The following is an 18830-nucleotide window of genomic DNA, read 5'->3' as shown; positions in this document are numbered from 1 at the left end:
AGCTTGGCAATTGCCAAGGGGAGTGCCCATACCCATGTGTTTATGTCTCTTTCTTCGGGGGTGGTGATGTGATATTCTTGGCGATGATGCCCCTCAGGATACGATTTTCTTCCTCGAGCTTATTGACTTGCTGCTTGAGGTCCATTATTTCCTTACGGAGCTTGCGCGTGATGGCTAAAGCTCCCTTCACCCAAGGATGTTGCATAGCTGCAAGAGAACAAGTAACACTCTTTTTCATATTTTCATAAGAAATAAATCTAATGTTGGAAGGGATGAACGAGTTTGGAATAGCTGAGCTCTGTAGTTCCCCCATCGTGAATCTGGATCGGAAACGAGAAGTAACTTCTTGATCCTCCTGCATGGCATCTATCCTTTTCAAGTCGGCCTCCATCTCTTCCTTAGTTGATGGACCAAAGTGGTCAGCATCGCTGTTTGCTCTTGGACCCGGTATCAGATGAGACACCCGACTCTCCCCGACTAACTCTGGAGAAGACATCTTGCTCTAAATCTGCAGTAGAAACAGCTCGAAATGCTTTTGGCCCCGGTATCGGATGAGACACCTGACTCTCCCTGACTGACTCTTGAAAAGACATCTTGCTCTAAATCTGCAGCAGAAACAACTCGAAACAAAAATAGAGGATGTTTGTGTGGTACAGTGGTCAAAATCTTCGGGGGATTATATAATGATTTTTTACCGACCAAAAGAAGTATCGTGCAAGAAATCGGAGTCCGAAGAGCACACGAGGTGGCCACGAGGCAGGGGGGCGCACTCTCCACCCCCGTGGACGCCTCGTGTCCTTCCCGGACTACTTCTTATTTTCCTATTTTCTTAAATATTCCAAAACATAGAAAAATTCCTATTAGAACTGTTTTGGAGCCGGTTTACTTACCGTACCTCATACCTATTCCTTTTTGGAGTCTGAAACATTCTGGAAAGTGTCCTTTATGTATTCCTTCGGGGTTACGGTTTCAATAACATTGGTTTCAACATTTATAGGATTACATGAGATATAATGTTTGATTCTTTGACCGTTCACCACCCTCGGATTTGTGCCTTCAAAATTGTTGATTTTTATGGCACCGGAACGGTAGACCTCCTCGATAACGTAAGGCCCTTCCCATTTAGAAAGGAGTTTGCCTGCAAAAAATCTTAAACGAGAGTTGTATAACAATACATAATCACCTACATTAAACTCACGTTTTTGTATCCTTTTGTCATGCCATCTTTTAACTTTTTCTTTAAACAGTTTGGCATTCTCATAGGCCTGGGTTCTCCATTCATCAAGTGAGCTAATGTCAAAAAGCCTCTTCTCACTGGCAAGTTTGAAATCATAATTGATCTCTTTAATGGTCCAATATGCCTTATGTTCTAGTTCAAGAGGTAAGTGACATGCTTTTCCATAAACCATTTTATATGGAGACATACCCATAGGATTTTTGTATGCAGTTCTATATGCCCATAGTGCATCATCAAGTTTCTTGGACCAATTCTTTCTAGATCTATTAATAGTCTTTTGCAAAATTAATTTAAGCTCTCTATTACTTAATTCTACTTGACCACTAGACTGTGGATGATAAGGAGATGCAATTCTATGATTAACGTCATACTTAGCAAGCATCTTACGAAAAGCAACATGAATAAAATGTGAACCACCATCAGTCATTAAGTATCTAGGGACTCCAAACCTCAGAAAAATAACTTCCTTAAGCATCTTAATAGAGGTGTTATGATCAGCACTACTAGTTGGAATAGCTTCTACCCACTTAGTAACATAATCAACAAGAACTAAAATATGTGTATACCCATTAGAAGAAGGAAACGGTCCCATATAATCAAAGCCCCAAACATCAAATGGTTCAATAACAAGTGAATAATTCATAGGCATTTCTTGACGTCTACTAATATTACCAATTCTTTGACATTCATTACAGGACAAGACAAACTTACGGGCATATTTGAAGAGAGTAGGCCAATAAAAACTGGATTGCAATACCTTATGTGCACTTCTATCTCCAGCATGGTGTCCTCCATAAGTCTCGGAATGACACTTGCGTAGGATCTGTTCCTGTTCATGCTCAGGTACACAACGTCTAATGACACCATCTACTCCTTCTTTATAAAGGTGTGGGTCATCCCAGAAGTAATGTCTTAGATCATAGAAAACCTTTTTCTTTTGCTGGTATGTGAAACTAGGTGGTATGAATTTAGCAAAAATGTAATTAGCATAATCAGCATACCATGGAGCAGTACGAGAAGTATTTATGATAGCTAATTGTTCATTAGGAAAGCTATCATCAATAGGTAGTGGGTCATCAAGAACATTCTCTAACCTAGACAAGTTGTCTGCAACGGGGTTCTCAGCTCCCTTTCTATCAATAATATGCAAATCAAATTCTTGTAGCAAGAGAACCCATATAATCAGTCTAGGTTTAGCATCTTTCTTTTCCATAAGATATTTAATAGCAGCATGATCAGTGTGAACAGTTATTTTAGAATCAACAATATAAGGTCTGAACTTATCACAAGCAAATACAACTGCTAAAAATTCTTTTTCAGTAGTAGGATAATTTCTCTGGGCACTGTCTAGAGTTTTACTAGCATATTGGATCACATTTAATTTCTTATCAACTCTTTGTCCCAGAACAACACCTACAGCATAATCACTAGCATCACACATAATTTCAAAGGGTAAATTCCAATCAGGAGGCTGAACAATAGGTGCAGAAATCAAAGCTTTCTTAATTATTTCAAATGCGTCTACACAATCATCATCAAAGACAAAAGGAACATCTTTTTGTAAGAGATTAGTCAGAGGCCTAGAAATTTTATAGAAGTCCTTAATGAACCTCCTATAAAAACCGGCATGACCAAGAAAACTTCTTATACCTTTAATGTCTTTAGGACATGGCATCTTTTCAATAGCATCAACTTTAGCTTTATCAACTTCAATACCTATCGGTGTCAAAACCGGCGGATCTCGGGTAGGGGGTCCCAAACTGTGCGTCTAAGGCGGATGATAACAGGAGGCATGGGACACGATGTTTTACCCAGGTTCGGGCCCTCTTGATGGAGGTAAAACCCTACGTCCTGCTTGATTTATTCTTGATGATATGAGTATTACAAGAGTTGATCTACCACGAGACCGGAGAGGCTAAACCCTAGAAGCTAGCCTATGGCACGATTGTATGTTGTCCTACGGACAAAAACCCTCCGGTTTATATAGACACCGGAGGGGGCTAGGGTTGCACAAGGTCGGTTACAAAGGAGGAGATATCCATATCCGTACTGCCTAGCTTGCCTTCCACGCCAAGTAGAGTTCCATCCGGACACGAGACGAAGTCTTCAATCGTGTATCTTCATAGTCCAACAGTCCGGCCAAAGGATATAGTCCGGTTGTCCGGACACCCCCTAATCCAGGACTCCCTCAGTAGCCCCTGAACCAGGCTTCCATGACGATGAGTCCGGTGCGCAGTGTTGTCTTCGGCATTGCAAGGCGGCTTCCCCCTCCGAATACACCACGAAAGAATTTGAATACAAGGATAGTGTCCGACCCTGCAAAATAAGTTCCACATACCATCGTAGAGAGAATAATATTTCCACAAATCTAATCTGCTGACACATTTTGGCTACATGACTTCATGCCATGGCTCGGTAATTATTCGAACCGTTTTTCTTTAACCAGCCCGGACATAACGCGAGGCAGTTTCTTGACACGTCCTGTCAAAGCAGAGATCGTGTCCCCTTTATTACGGGATTCTCATCAATACGGGCGTGGGTAACCCAACCGCGCCATCAACTACGACGCTTGAGGGATAAGCGAGTTTTACCAGGCCAGTGGGGGGCGCATAGTTTCGACCGCCCTTATAAGGGGATAAGGTTTAACCTTTTCCTACCCACACCTTCTTCCTCCTTGCACATCCATTCTTGCGCACTCGAGCTCCAACGCCCAAGTCCACATCCTTCTCCTCAACCTTCTCCAAACATGTCCGGAGCGGGAGGCAAGTGGATGGCTTCCTCCATCACGGAGGGCCACATCAAAAAGCTGTGTGGAGCCGGACACTTAGCCGCGAATATCGCGCATCGGCTGCCCGCTGCGGGGCAGATGGTTCCTACCCCAGAACCCCATGAGAGGGTAGTTTTCCTCCACCACTTCCTCCGCGGACTGGGGTTTCCCCTCCATCCATTCATCCGCGGTCTCATGTTCTACTACGGGCTGGACTTCCATGATCTGGCCCCGAACTTCATCCTCAACATTTCGGCGTTCATCGTCGTGTGTGAGGCTTTCCTCCGCATCCGGCCCCACTTCGGCATGTGGTTAAAGACCTTCAACATCAAGCCGAAGGTGGTGGGAGGCCAACAAGCGGAATGCGGCGGAGCCATGGTGGGCAAGATGCCCAATGTTATATGGCTTGAAGGCTCCTTCGTGGAGACCATAAAGGGGTTGCAATCGGCGTGGTTCTACATCACCGAGCCGCGCGACACCAACTGGGTGGCGGCCCTCGAGTTTCGATCCGGAATCCCCACGCGGCTCACCTCCTGGAAAGAGAAGGGCCTATCCTGGGGTTCATCGGTGGAGCTGGACGGAATCCAGAAATGTATTCGGAATATGGCAAGCAAGAAGCTCAAGCTTGTTAACATAGTCCAGGTCATGCTCATCCACCGGATCCTCCCGTGTCAACAACGGGATTTCAACTTGTGGGAGTTCGACCGGGCCCAGCACCAGACTCTAAGCGAGCTCTTCTATACGACACACAAGGACGTCTGGAGGGTGCTATTCAAGGGCGCCGAGGTCCCTCCCTCTCTCACCAAGGATCACGGGCTAAGCGCGAAGTGCCTAGCGCATTCAGTGAGTTCTATACATCCGGTAGGATATTTATTTCCCCTAGCTTAATCATGTGCGGGGTCTGAGCTCCATGCCTTTGATGGGACTGGGTGGAGACGTCGGGGCAGATTAACTGTCCGGCCCCTCTGCCCGAAGACACTACGGACGCTCTCCTGATGGAGATGCTGACTCCGGCTCCTTACAAGGTGGCAGAGAAGACCAAGAAGGCCAAGGGAACCCGAAAGAGTTCCCGACGCCAGGTGTTATCGGACTCATCGTCCGATAACTCCGCGACGCACTCCTCCCCCGAAGACGAGGAGGAAGATGAAAATGCTCCCCCTTCAGTCGGGGGAGACAAGAAAAGGAAGGCCTCCCCGACCAGGGGGGCCGAAGGGTCCAAGAAGGGGAGAACCCTCCTTCCGGACTACTCCACCACCGCCGCCGAAGGCGAAGATGAGTGGCTGCTCAGGGCCAAGCCCCTGGCGAATTCGTAAGTATTCGGATACCAGAGTAACTCATAGCATACCTTTGTCGCACTGCTTTCCCTAACGCCGAATATGATTATGCAGACCGCCCCAAGCCCGTATCGACGTATCTTTGTCGGGCGGCTCCTTGGACTCGTCGGATATGGATAGCGATCCACTTCCGACCGCCACCTCCCCATGCCCTACGAAAAATGCCGAGGTATTGTCTCAAGAGGCACCGGGTCGAGAGGAGACAATCCCGGAGGCGCCTCCAGGCGACCTTCCGGACTCCAGGAGCAGAGGGAGGGAGGCTCCCAAGGGCTCTGAGTTCGGCCCTCAGCTGAACACCGCGCCGGAACCTCCAGTGGTTCCGGATTCAGGCAGGCGGCCTCCTTCCAAAAGGGTCAAGACGCCTTTTCCGGTGACCTCTGTCCATCCAGAGGCACCGGACAATCTGCTGGGAGCTCTTCGCAACGCTTCCATCGACGAAGAGCACCACACTATTATGAGTGCGGTGGTCCAGAAGGTTCAGTCCGCCAAGAGCGGACTGACTGAAGCCTGTGCTAGCCTTCTAACAGGCTTTGAGGTAAGTTTTTTGAAATATAAGAAAAATATTACCGCATAGACAGTAGCCCCTGATGCTCTGTTCGGTGTTCACAAAGAAAAGTCGAACAGAGGATCAAACAATATCGCAGAAGCCTAATATAAGTATGTCTATATGCGTATGCAGGCTTCGCTGCTGGCCTCTGCTGCACTGACTACGGAGGTCGCCGCACTGAAGCAGGAACTCAAAGGGTCCAAGGAAGAGCTCGACCTTGCCAAGAGGCAGCTCGAGGAGAACAAAGGTAAGTAGTACCTAGTCTATGGATATATATATAAAAAGAATGTGATTGCAAAGTGACAGGATCATCATAAATTTGCCAGGGGCCACGACCGAGGTGGTGGCCCTGAAGCAAGGGCTATCCGAGGCCGAAAACAAAGCGGCCAAGGAGCGCACCGAGCGGGAAAGGCAGGAGGCTCGGGTGGGAGAGGTGTAGGAAGAGCTCCACGCTCTCGTGACGAAGCACGAGGCGTTGGAGCTTGACTTGAAGATGCGAGAGTCCGAGCTTGCCGCGGCCCTCAAGAGCGCAAAGAATGCCAAGGCCGAAGCCCAAAAGGCCCTCCAGGAGATTTATGCGATGAAGAAGATAGCGGCGGGTAAGGCATTCTATATGCAAAGCGAGCATGTAAAAGTAAATTACTTGTTACTTACCCGAATCCGGAGCTCTCCAGGAGCATTCGCAGATTTGCCCCGCAGCGTGTCAGATGCCTCAACGTTTTACCAGGCCGAGGAAGGAAGCTCAACGGAGAAGTTGTTCTGGGCCCAATATACTGGGACCGAACACCCAGTGCCTATGAGCGACCAGCTAAAGAAGCTGGCCGAGCTACACAAGGCGTCCGAACAGGCCATGAAGGGCTTTATAGTCCGGATGGGGCCTGACGATGCCCTTCCCAACAGCTACTTCGGCCTGGTGAGGCGGCTTATGGATGCCTGCCCACGGCTGGGAGTCATCAAGCGGTCCGTCTGCATCGAAGGTGCACGCTGGGCTTTTGCCCGTGTGAAGGTGCAATGGGCCAAGATGGACACCGTGAAGCTGGTGAAGGAAGGGCCGCTGGAGGGCAAGGAGCATCGCCACCCCGAGATGTACTATGAGGGTGTCCTAAAGGGTGCCTGTCTCGTAGCGGACGAGTGTACGAAAGATGTAATATTTGAGAGATGGCTAGTCATCGGCTTCTGCCCCCACGCCACGAGTGCTGGGGTGTTCGGGATAAACCTGAGCACTCTTGTTCCCATTTTTGGCTCCTTCGAGGGAGGTGCTCAGCACAACGAACAAGGCAATCAGACTATAATGCATTATCACTCTCACTTAGCCATAGAATTCTATAATTTTAAATTTCGGCGAAGCCCCTAGTATTCAGAAGGCCGAATTCGGGGCGCCATACACGCCTTAAGCCGGACAGGGCCGACTCCTCGCTCTAAGCGGCATAAGTGTTTAGGGACTCGAAACCTCTCGAACAGCGACCAGTCTCTCGCATTATCATGATAGTCAGTTTTAGCTTTCTCTGCTGAGGTGCTTAGCCCAGCAGAACCGGGGCACAATCGCAGTAGTTCTCCCAGTGCTACCTTAGCCGATATAGCGGAACGTAAGGTACCAAAACATGGGAGCCGGGCAAACCCAACTATTAACCCAAGACATGATTCGGAGATGATGCATATAATGCTATAAGTTCAGGGTGCCGCACTGTCGAAAGTTTTCGGAATTCTCACACCGTATTATGGGGTATGCTTAAGCCCCTAGCGTATTGTCCGTACCAGAGTGTACGGGTGCTAGATGTCATGAATGAACATATATATATATATAGAAAGGAAGAATGCAATAATAGTCTTAATGCTATGCATTGTTTATTCAAAAAGGTGCGTTAAAGCAGAATGACACAAGTAGTGCGATAAGCAAAAAGTAGGACTGTTTGACATGTCCCTTCCAAGGGCAAGCCGAGGAATAGTATGAAAGCAAGTAATTCACTCGTTATCGTAACCCACCTGGGAGTTCCGTGGTGTGACGTAGCTTTCTGCCTCCTTGGTTGCTGCATCATGTGTTCGGCAATCATGCTGCCGGACTGGGTTTTCAGAGATTAAAGTCCTGAAAGAGAAAAATAACAAAGCCGGAAGCCCCTAGTGCAGTTTAAGCCGCGTCTTGGAGCGTGCTGTAGTCGTGCCCCCCTCCCCACCTGTGCCCATGGTATTTTTAATGCGTAATTATGTATGCATGGCACAAATTTCGCCATTAGGCTGGGACCGGGGTGGGGGCCGCATTTCTAGGCGATCTCGGAACATGCCAGGCGGTCCAGTTGCTGATTACTCCGGGCGCACTTGAAGGTGTCCGGGTCCTTAATAGCTGAACTAGTGGATTGTCTTAAGAGGCTGCTTTGCGCTTCTGCTGCGAGGGCCGCAGTGTGCTCCTCCATGCGGAGAGAGCGCTCTGTGTTTCCATTGACTGTGATGACCTCCCGAGGTCCTGGCATCTTGAGCTTGAGATATGCATAATGCGGTACCACATTGAATCTTGCAAATGCGGTTCGCCCGAGCAGTGCATGGTAGCCACTGCGGAACGGGACTATGTCGAATATTAACTCTTTGCTTCAGAAGTTATCCGGGGATCCGAGGACCACTTCCAGTGTGACTGAGCCTGTGCAATGGGCCTCTACACCTAGTATGACGCCTTTAAAGGTCGTTTTAGTGGGTTTGATCCTTGAGGGGTCTATACCCATTTTGCGCACTGTGTCCTGATAAAGCAGGTTCAGGCTGCTGCCGCCGTCCATAAGGACTCGAGTGAGGTGAAATCCGTCAATGATTGGGTCTAAGACCAATGCGGCGAATCTGCCATGACGGATACTAGTGGGGTGGTCCCTGCGGTCGAAGGTGATCGGGCAGGAAGACCATGGGTTGAACTTTGGGGCGACTGGCTTCAACGCATATACGTCCCTGAGCGCACGCTTCCAATCCCTCTTGGGGATGTGGGTTGCGTATATCATGTTCACCGTCCGTACTTGTGGGGGTAACCTCTTCTGTCCTCTGGTGCTCGGCTGCCGGGGCTCCTCCTCGTCATCACTATGTGACCCCTTATCTTTGTTTTCGGCATTTATCTTGCCGGCCTGCTTGAACACCCAACAATCCCTGTTGGTGTGGTTGGCTGGCTTGTTGGGGGTGCCGTGTATTTGGCATGAGTGATCGAGTATATGGTCCAAACTGGACGGGCCCGGAGTGCTTCTTTTGAATGGCTTTTTCCGCTGACCGAGTTTAGAGCCTTTGAATCCGGCATTGACTGCCGTAGCCTCGGTATTGTCGCTGTTAATGCGGCGCTTATGTTTGTTGCGACGTGATCTGCCATTGCCATCCTTGGTATCCGAAGTACCATGGTTCTTTGATATGTTATTGCTGCGAGCCAGCCAGCTATCTTCTCCCGCACAAAAGTAGGTCATGAGTGTCGTGAGGGCTGCCATAGATTTTGGCTTTTCCTGGCCAAGGTGCCGGGTGAGCCATTCGTCATGGATGTTGTGCTTAAAAGCTACTAGGGCCTCTGCATCTGAACAGTCGACGATTTGATTTTTATTTGTTAGGAACCGTGTCCAGAATTGCCTGACCGATTCCTCTGGCTGCTGAATTATGTGGCTCAAGTCATCGGCATCTGGTGGTCGCACATAAGTGCCCTGAAAGTTGTTGAGGAATGCGGCTTCTAGATCTTCCCAACAGCCAATGGACTCTGCTAGCAAGCTATTGAGCCAATGCCGAGCTGGCCCTTTGAGTTTGAGTGGGAGGTATTTGATGTCATGTAGGTCATCACCGCGGGCCATGTGGATGTGCAGGAGGAAATCCTCGATCCATACTGCAAGATCTGTTGTGCCGTCATATGATTCTATATTTACGGGTTTGAAACCCTCTGGGATTTGATGATCCATTACTTCGTCTGTGTAGCATAGTGGGTGTGCAGCGCTGCTGTACTGAGCTATGTTGCGACGCAGCTCGGATGAGTCTTTACCGCTGTGTTCGGCCCGGCCGGACTTGCTTTTACTGTATCCGGCGTGACGATTATCGTCTCGCATGGTGGCGCGCCCTCGTGATCCGTAGATTGATCTTGCATGTTTTTCTTTGTCCTCCAATACGTCTTGCATGTCTGGCGTATTTCCCCATGCCTTTTTATTTGAATGGCGTCGGGGTGCAGGCTGAGCTTTTCACTGGAATGTCTCTCTGTCGCGGCCACGAGGTGGCCGATCAGCCGCGTCATACGCCGGGTATGTAGGTTTTGGTGCTTCCTCCTCCAGTCGGGGTAGCAACCTGCACTTTGGGTAACTCTTGGAGGGGCGTTCGAGTTTATATTCCTCGGCCGCCAGGACTTCAGTCCATCTGTCAGCTAGCAAATCTTGATCAGCTTGAAGCTGCTGTTGCTTTTTCTTAAGGCTATTTGCCGTGGCTATAAGTCGGTGCTTGAAGCGCTCTTGTTCGACGGGATCCTCTGGCACGACGAATTCGTCATCGTCGAGGCTTGCCTCGTCTTCGAAGGGAGGCATGTAATTTGTTGGGGAACGTAGCAGAAATTCAAAATTTTCCTACGTGTCACCAAGATCTATCTATGGAGAGACCAGCAACGAGGGGAAGGAGAGTGCATCTACATACCCTTGTAGATCGCTAAGCGGAAGCGTTCAAGTGAACGGGGTTGATGGAGTCGTACTCGTCGTGATTCAAATCACCGATGACCAAGTGCCGAACGCACGGCACCTCCGCGTTCAACACACGTGCAGCCCGGTGACGTCTCCCACGCCTTGATCCAGCAAGGAGAGAGGGAGAGGTTGAGGAAGACTCCATCCAGCAGCAGCACAATGGCGTGGTGGTGATGGAGGAGCGTGGCAATCCTGCAGGGCTTCGCCAAGCACCACGGGAGAGGAGGGAGAGAGAGATGCAGGGCTGCACCAACAGGGAGAGATCAAATCGCGTGTGTTATGGGCAGCCCTAGGCCTCATATATATAGGGGAAGGGGAGGGGCTGCGCCCCCTCTAGGGTTCCCACCCCTAGGGGGGGCGGCAGCCCTAGATGGGGAGCAAGGGGGCGGCCAAGAGGGGATGGGAGAGGGAGGCGCACCAATATGGGCCCTAAGGCCCATATCCCATTAGGGTTTGCCCCCTCTCCATCTCTTAGGCGCATGGGCCTTAGTGGGGCTGGTGCCCTTGGCCCATGTAGGCCAAGGAACACTCCCTACAGCCCATGTGGCCCCCCTAGGGCTGGTGGCCCCACTTGGTGGACCCCCGGGACCCTCCCGGTGGTCCCGGTACGTTACCGATAAACCCCGAAACTCTTCCGGTGACCAAAACAGGACTTCCCATATATAAATCTTTACCTCCGGACCATTCCGGAACTCCTCGTGACGTCCAGGATCTCATCCGGGACTCCGAACAACATTCGGTAACCACATACAAACTTCCTTTACAACCCTAGCGTCATCGAACCTTAAGTGTGTAGACCCTACGGGTTCGGGAGACATGCAGACATGACCGAGACGTTCTCCGGTCAATAACCAACAGCGGGATCTGGATACCCATGTTGGCTCCCACATGTTCCACGATGATCTCATCGGATGAACCACGATGTCAAGGACTTAATCAATCCCGTATACAGTTCCCTTTGTCTATCGGTACGACACTTGCCCGAGATTCGATCGTCGGTATCCCGATACCTTGTTCAATCTCGTTACCGGCAAGTCTCTTTACTCGTTCCGTAACACATCATCCCGTGATCAACTCCTTGATCACATTGTGCACATTATGATGATGTCCTACCGAGTGGGCCCAGAGATACCTCTCCGTTTACACGGAGTGACAAATCCCAGTCTCGATTCATGCCAACCCAACAGACACTTTCGGAGATACCTGTAATGTACCTTTATAGCCACCCAGTTAAGTTGTGACGTTTGGCACACCCAAAGCACTCCTACGGTATCCGGGAGTTGCACAATCTCATGGTCTAAGGAAATGATACTTGACATTAGAAAAGCTTTAGCATACGAACTACACGATCTAGTGCTATGCTTAGGATTGGGTCTTGTCCATCACATCATTCTCCTAATGATGTGATCCCGTTATCAACGACATCCAATGTCCATGGTTAGGAAACCGTAACCATCTATTGATCAACGAGCAAGTCAACTAGAGGCTTACTAGGGACATGGTGTTGTCTATGTATCCACACATGTATCTGAGTTTCCTATCAATACAATTATAGCATGGATAATAAACGATTATCATGAACAAGGAAATACAATAATAACCAATTTATTATTGCCTCTAGGGCATATTTCCAACAGTCTCCCACTTGCACTAGAGTCAATAATCTAGTTCACATCGCCATGTGATTAACACTCACAGGTCACATCGCCATGTGACTAACGCCCAAGAGTTTACTAGAGTCAGTAGTCTAGTTCACATCACTATGTGATTAACACTCAATGAGTTTTAGGTTTGATCATGTTGCTTGTGAGAGAGGTTTTAGTCAACGGGTCCGAACCTTTCAGATCCGTGTGTGCTTTACAAATCTCTATGTCATCTCCTAGATGTAGCTACCACGCTCTATTTGGAGCTATTCCAAATAACTGTTCTACTTGGAGCTATTCTAAATTGTTGCTCCATTATATGCATCCGGTATCTCTACTCAGAGCTATCCGGATAGGTGTTAAGCTTGCATCGATGTAACCCTTTACAACGAACTCTTTTTACCACCTCCATAACCGAGAAACTTCCTTAGTCCACTAATTACTAAGGATAACTTTGACCGCTGTCCTGTGATCCATTCTTGGATCACTCTTGTACCCCTTGACTGACTCATGGCAAGGCACACTTCAGGTGCGGCACACAGCATAGCATAATGTAGAGCCTATGTCTTAAGCATAGGGGACGACCTTCGTCCTTTCTCTCTATTCTGCCGTGGTCGAGCTTTAAGTCTTAACTTCATACCTTACAACTCAGGCAAGAACTCCTTCTTTGAGTGATCCACCTTGAACAACTTCAAGACCATGTCAAGGTATGTGCTCATTTGAAAGTACCATTAAGCGTTTTGATCTATCCTTATAGATCTTGATGCTCAATGTTCAAGTAGCTTAATCCAGGCTTTCCATTGAGAAACACTTTCCAAATAACCCTATATGCTTTACCGAAATTCTACATCATTTATGATCCATAACATATGCTCATCAGAAATTCTATAGTGCTCCCACTCACTTCTTTCGAAATACAAGTTTCTCATAAACTTTGTATAAAACCAAAATCTTTGATCATCTTATCAAAGCATACATTCCAACTCCGAGATGCTTACTCCAGTCCTTAGAAGGATTGCTGGAGCTTTGCATACTTATTAGCATCTTTCAGGATTGACAAAACCTTTCGGTTGTATCACATACAACCTTTCCTCAAGAAAATCGTCGAGGAAACAATGTTTTGACATCCTATCTGCAAGATTTCATAAATAATGTAGTAATCGCTAATATGATTCCAACAGACTCTTAGCATCGCTACGAGTGAGAAAGTCCCACCGTAGTCAACTCCTTGAACTTGTCGGAAAACATCTTAACGACAAGTCGAGCTTTCTTAATGGTGATACTTACCATCATTGTCCGTCTTCCTTTTAAAATCCATCTGCACTCAACAGCCTTACGACCATCGAGCTGTTCTGCCAAAGTCTACACTTTGTTTTCATATATGGATCCTCTCTCGGATTATATGGCCTCAAGCCATTTATCGGAATCCAGGCCCACCATCGCTTCTCCATAGCTCGTAGGTTCATTGTTGTCTAGCAACATGACTTCCAAGACAGGATTACGTACCACTCTGAAGTAGTACGCATCCTTGTCATCCCACGAGGTTTGGTAGTGACTTGATCCGAAGTTTCATGATCACTATCATAAGCTTCCACTTCAATTGGTGTAGGTGCCACAGGAACAACTTCCTGTGCCCTGCCACACACTAGTTGAAGAGACGGTTTAATAACCTTATCAAGTCTCCACCATCCTCCCACTCAATTCTTTCGAGAGAAACTTTTCCTCGAGAAAGGACCCGATTCTAGAAACAATCCCTTATTGCTTTCGGATCTGAGACAGGAGGTATACCCAACTGTTTTGGGTGTCCTATGAAGATGCATTTATCCGCTTTGGGTTCGCGCTTATCAGCCTGAAACTTTTTCACATAAGCGTCGCAGCCCCAAACTTTTAAGAAATGACAGCTTAGGTTTCCCTAAACCATAGTTCATACGGTGTCATCTCATCGGAATTACGTGGTGCCCCCTTTTAAAGTGAATGTGGTTGTCTCCAATGCCTAACCCATAAACTATCATGGTAATTCGATAAGAGACATCATGGTATGCATCATATCCAATAGGGTGCAGTTATGATGTTCGGACACACCATCACACTATGGTGTTCCAGGCTGTATTAGTTGTGAAACGATTTCCACAATGTCTTAATTTTGTGCCAAACTCGTAATTCAGATATTCATCTCTATGATCATATCATAGATCTTTTCTCCTCTTGTCACGACGATCTTTCAACTTCACACTGAAATTACTTGAACCTTTCAATAATTCAGACTCGTGATTCATCAAGTAAATGTACTCAACATCTACTCAAATCATCTGTGAAGAAAGAACATAACGATATCCACTACATGCGTCAGCACCCATTGGACTGCACACATCAAAATGTATTACTTCCAACAATTTGCTTTCTAGTTCCATTTTACTGAAACCGAGGCTTTCAGTCATCTTGCCCATGTGGTATGATTTGCATGCCTCAAGTGATTCAAAATCAAGTGAGTTCAAACGGTCCATTTGCATGGAGTTTCTTCATGCATACACACCAATAGACATGGTTCGCATGTCTCAAACTTTTCAAAAATGAGTGAGTCCAAAGATCCATCAACATGGAGCTTCTTCATGTGTTTTATACCGATATGACTTACGTGGCTGTGCCACAAGTAGGTGGTACTATCATTACTATCTTTTGGCATGAACATGTGTATCACTACGATCGAGATTCAATAAACCATTCATTTTAGGTGTAAGACCATTGAAGGTATTATTCAAATAAACAGAGTAACCATTATTCTCCTTAAATGAATAACCCTATTGCGATAGACATAATCCAATCATGTCTATGCTCAACACAAACACCAAACTCGATGGTAGAGGGAGCTTGCGATGCTTGATCATATCAACATTGAGAACACTTCCAACACATATCGTTAGCTCACCTTTAGCTAGTTTCCGTTTATTTCGTAGCTTTTATTTCGAGTTACTAACACTTAGCAACCGAACCGGTATCTAATACCCTGGTGCTACTAGGAGTACTAGTAAAGTACACATCAACACAATGTATATCCAATATACTTCTATCGACCTTGCCAGCCTTCTAATCTACCAAGTATCTAGGGTAATTCTGCTCCAGTGGTTGTTCCCCTTATTACAGAAGCACTTAGTCTCGGGTTTGGGTTCAACCTTGGGTTTCTTCACTAGAGCAGCAGCCGTGTCATGAAGTATCCCTTCTTGCCCTTGCCCTTCTTGAAACTAGTGGTTTCACTAACCATCAACAATTGATGCTCCTTCTTGATTTCTACTTTCGCGGTGTCAAACATCCGAGTATCTCAAGGATCATCATATATGTCCCTGATATATTATAGTTCATCACGAAGCTCTAGCAGCTTGGTGGTAATGACTTCGGAGAAACATCACTATCTTATCTGGAAGATTAACTCCCACTCGATTTAAATGATTGTTGTACTCGGACAATCTGAGCACAATCTCAACAATTGAGCTTTTTTCCCTTAGTTTGTAGACTAAGAAAATCGTCGGAGGTCTTATACCTCTTGACGTGGGCACGAGCTTGAAATCCCAATTTCAGCCCTCGAAACATCTCATATGTTTCACGACGTTTCAAAAACTGTCTTCGGTGCCTCAACTCTAAACCGTTTAACTGAACTATCACGTAGTTATCAAAATGTGTATGTCAGATGTTCGCAACATCCACAGACGACGTTCGAGGTTCAGCACACTGAGCGGTGCATTAAGGACATAAGCCTTCTATGAAGCAATGAGGACAATCCTCGGTTTACGGACCTAGTCCGCATAATTGCTACTATCAACTTTCAACTAAATTTTCTCTAGGAACATATGTAAACAGTAGAACAGAAACGTGAGCCACGACATAATTTGCGAAGACCTTTTGACTATGTTCAGGATAATGAAGTTCATCTTATGAACTCCCACTTAGATAGACATCCCTCTAGTCATCTAAGTGATTACATGATCTGAGTCAACTAGGCCGTGTCCGATCATCACGTGAGACGGACTAGTCAACGTCGGTGAACATCTTCATGTTGATCGTATCCTCTATACGACTCATGCTCGACCTTTCGGTCTTCTGTGTTCCGAGGCCATGTCTGTACATGCTAGGCTCGTCAAGTTAACCCTAAGTGTTTTGCATGTGTAAAACTGTCTTACACCCGTTGTATGTGAACGTAAGGATCCATCACACCCGATCATCACGGCGTGCTTAGAAACGACGAACTGTAGCAACGGTGCACAGTTAGGGGAGAACACTTCTTGAAATTTTAATGAGGGATCATCTTATTTACTACCGTCGTTCTAAGCAAATAAGATGTATAAACATGATAAACATCACATGCAATCAAATAATAGTGACATGATATGGCCAATATCATATAGCTCCTTTGATCTCCATCTTGGGGCTCCATGATCATCATCGTCACCGGCATGACACCATGATCTCCATCATCGTGTCTCCATGAAGTTGTCACGTCATCTATTACTTCTACTACTACAGCTAATGGTTAGCAATAAAGTAAAGTAATTACATGACGTTTATGTTGACACGCAGGTCATAAATAAATTAAGACAACTCCTATGGCTCCTGCCGGTTGTCATACTCATCGACATGCAAGTCGTGATTCCTATTACAAGAACATGATCAATCTCATACATCACATATATCATTCATCACATCCTTTTGGCCATATCACATCACATAGCATACCCTTCAAAAACAAGTTAGACGTCCTCTAATTGTTGTTTGCATGTTTTACGTGGCTGCTATGGGTTTCTAGCAAGAACGTTTCTTACCTACGCAAAGACCACAACGTGATATGCCAATTGCTATTTACCCTTCATAAGGACCCTTTTCATCGAATCCGATCCGACTAAAGTGGGAGAGACGGACACCCGCTAGCCACCTTATGCAACTAGTGCATGTCAGTCGGTGGAACCAGTCTCACGTAAGAGTACGTGTAAGGTCGGTCCGGGCCGCTTCATCCCACGATGCCGCCGAATCAAGATAAGACTAGTAATGGCAAGCATATTGAAAAAAATCAACGCCCACAACTACTTTGTGTTCTACTCGTGCATAGAATCTACGCAATAGACCTAGCTCTGATACCACTGTTGGGGAACGTAGCAGAAATTCAAAATTTTCCTACGTGTCATCAAGATCTATCTATGGAGAGACCAGCAGCGAGGGGAAGGAAAGTGCATCTACATACCCTTGTAGATCGCTAAGCGGAAGCGTTCAAGTGAACGGGGTTGATGGAGTCGTACTCGTCGTGATTCAAATCACTGATGACCAAGTGCCGAACGCACGGCACCTCCGCGTTCAACACACGTGCAGCCCGGTGACGTCTCCCACGCCTTGATCCAGCAAGGAGAGAGGGAGAGGTTGAGGAAGACTCCATCCAGCAGCAGCACAACGGCGTGGTGGTGATGGAGGAGCGTGGCAATCCTGTAGGACTTCGCCAAGCACCACGGGAGAGGAGGGAGAGAGAGATGCAGGGCTGCACCAACAGGGAGAGATCAAATCGCGTGTGTTATGGGCAGCCCTAGGCCTCATATATATAGGGGAAGGGGAGGGGCTGCGCCCCCTCTAGGGTTCCCACCCCTAGGGGGGGCGGCAGCCCTAGATGGGGAGCAAGGGGGCGGCCAAGAGGGGATGGGAGAGGGAGGCGCACCAATATGGGCCCTAAGGCCCATATCCCATTAGGGTTTGCCCCCTCTCCATCTCTTAGGCGCATGGGCCTTAGTGGGGCTGGTGCCCTTGGCCCATGTAGGCCAAGGAACACTCCCTACAGCCCATGTGGCCCCCCGGGGCTGGTGGCCCCACTTGGTGGACCCCCGGGACCCTCCCGGTGGTCCCGGTACGTTACCGATAAACCCCGAAACTCTTCCGGTGACCAAAACAGGACTTCCCATATATAAATCTTTACCTCCGGACCATTCCGGAACTCCTCGTGACGTCCGGGATCTCATCCGGGACTCCGAACAACATTCGGTAACCACATACAAACTTCCTTTACAACCCTAGCGTCATCGAACCTTAAGTGTGTAGACCCTACGGGTTCGGGAGACATGCAGACATGACCGAGACGTTCTCCGGTCAATAACCAACAGCGGGATCTGGATACCCATGTTGGCTCCCACATGTTCCACGATGATCTCATCGGATGAACCACGATGTCAAGGACTTAATCAATCCCGTATACAATTCCCTTTGTCTATCGGTACGACACTTGCCCGAGATTCGATCGTCGGTATCCCGATACCTTGTTCAATCTCGTTACCGGCAAGTGTCTTTACTCGTTCCGTAACACATCATCCCGTGATCAACTCCTTGATCACATTGTGCACATTATGATGATGTCCTACCGAGTGGGCCCAGAGATACCTCTCCGTTTACACGGAGTGACAAATCCCAGTCTCGATTCGTGCCAACCCAACAGACACTTTCGGAGATACCTGTAATGTACCTTTATAGCCACCCAGTTACGTTGTGACGTTTGGCACACCCAAAGCACTCCTACGGTATCCGGGAGTTGCACAATCTCATGGTCTAAGGAAATGATACTTGACATTAGAAAAGCTTTAGCATACGAACTACACGATCTAGTGCTATGCTTAGGATTGGGT

This window comes from Triticum urartu, chromosome 4A (assembly GCF_056163025.1).
Source record: "Triticum urartu cultivar PI428250 chromosome 4A, HENAU_Tu73, whole genome shotgun sequence".
In the NCBI taxonomy this organism is placed as follows: Eukaryota; Viridiplantae; Streptophyta; class Magnoliopsida; order Poales; family Poaceae; genus Triticum; species Triticum urartu.
This window is presented reverse-complemented; position numbering follows the sequence as displayed.